Genomic DNA, 2139 nt, shown 5'->3' with positions numbered 1-2139 from the left:
TCTCTCTCTCTCTCTCTCTCTCTCTCTCTCTCTCTCTCTCTCTCTCTCTCAGCAATGAGGTAATTTCATGTAAGTAATTGCAGGGCCACTCATTTGACACCAAATTATCTGGTAACATTTACAGACAGAGATAAAAGCACCACAAACAGAACATATCAGCCACATTTACAACTGAAGGGAATTTAGAATCTCTCATTAACCTCAAATACATTTGTTTTCCTGTTCTGTGGGAGRGAAATACATGAGGAAAACATACAAACTTCACACAGGACACCCAAACTCAGAAACTTCTGTCTCCGTTTTGGAGGACTGAAACCAGGAGAGCAAACTGACACGAGGAGCTCAGATAAAAAGAAATCTTAAAGAATAACTGTAAACAAGCAAAGTAATAATAGAAAAAGAATGAAAAAGATGAAATATGATAACTGATCAATCAAATGTTTTACAAATAACTTTAGTTCCTCCTCATTTTTGCCATCAGTTGTATTTTTAAGGCTCTAATTGAATAAAATGAACTAATTCTATTTGTTTTTGTCATCAGTCTAATAAAACAATTAGCATTTAAAAATGAGGCAATGGCAAATTAAAACATGTCGGTTACAAAGTTTTTAAAACATTTTGTTCATGTTTACTGCGGTTTTTTTGAGCATTTAAATATGATTTCATCCCACTTTACCTATTACTTTTAATGTTTGCACATAATATTTAAGCCTAGTCCTTTCTATTATTAAAATATGTATAATTTTATCTTGATTAGTTGGATAAATGTTTGTTATTTAATAATTTTCTATCTGGACCTTGGGAAGAGTTGTTGTTTGCTATGACTTAAAACTAACAAGAATCTGGGAAAAAAAAGAGAAAAAAAATAATCAGGCAAATCTCATAATTAGCAACAGGAAACATCTGGAAAATTTTGCTAAAAATGGCTCTGGCTTCCACAAGTAGCACTTTGGTTACTCTTCACTTCATTTGTTGAAAAAAATGTAATTAAAATTATGTGATTTACATAAAAATCACACCACATTTTAAAACATACTTTAACAAATCATGTGGAGATTTACTCATCACAAGAAACATTTCTCCACTATGTGAGGTTCAATACTGAAATATAATAAAACCAATAGATAAAACCAATACTAGAACTTTACGCTCTTGTATCGATACTAACATTAAAATATCAATACTTTGATGTTCACTCTCTTCATGTAATGTATATCATGAACAGGAACTCAGTGGAAAGTAACTAAACTACTGAAATCTTGTCTAAATCATAAGCACTTGGAGGGAACTACTTTTTCTTCTGCCCAGGGAATGCAAAAGAGCAGCAGCGTGCGCTCAGCCTGTAGATACAGTATTTTCATGTTAGCATGGTCATGTAATATAAATTGAGATTCAAGGATTTTTTTTATAATTTAATATCAAATATAATATTTCTTAATAATTAAACAATTGTTTTATTTAATGATCTATTAATTTATTACAATTTTTAGAGTTTAAAATACATTTTCTTTTTTTACATATTTTGCTCTGTTTGGGATCTTTTGTATTAGCTTGGCTATTTTGCAAATGAGGACGCTACATCAATATTCTTATGAGTTTAAAATAAAAAACATTACTCTGATGTCTTGTATTTTTTTATTAAGCTGTGATATAAAAATTCACATTTGTACAAAGTATTAGTATGGGATACCTGCTTGAGTTTTGAGTTTTCAGAATCAGAAAGGAAATTAGTCGTGAAGAACGTCACTATTCCACACTGTTATCCTTCATAAATTTTATGTCCAATTCAAACTCAAACAAGGAAGTACTTAGAAGCATTTGGGCAAATGTTTAGAAAAATGCTTGTTTTGATGGTCACAACTGTCTCTAAACCTTGTAACTACATAAAAAAAACATTGCACTAGATTGCTTTGAGTGCAATAAATGTGCAAAACTGTTAAAAGGGAGTTTTTCCTTCCCACTGTCATCACTTTGCTGCTCAGGATGGAAGACTGATGAAGTGATTCAATACAATCTGCTGGATTCCTTAGACTGATTGTTTTTTCTTCCTGAGACGACATTTGTTGTGACTTCAGCGTTAATTAAATAAACTGAATTTAACATTTTTTTATTACGTACTCTTTAAGAAGTCTTCAGTTG

Source organism: Austrofundulus limnaeus, unplaced genomic scaffold (assembly GCF_001266775.1).
Source record: "Austrofundulus limnaeus strain Quisiro unplaced genomic scaffold, Austrofundulus_limnaeus-1.0 Scaffold93, whole genome shotgun sequence".
NCBI classification, from domain to species: Eukaryota; Metazoa; Chordata; class Actinopteri; order Cyprinodontiformes; family Rivulidae; genus Austrofundulus; species Austrofundulus limnaeus.
Note: the sequence above shows the minus strand (reverse complement) of the source record.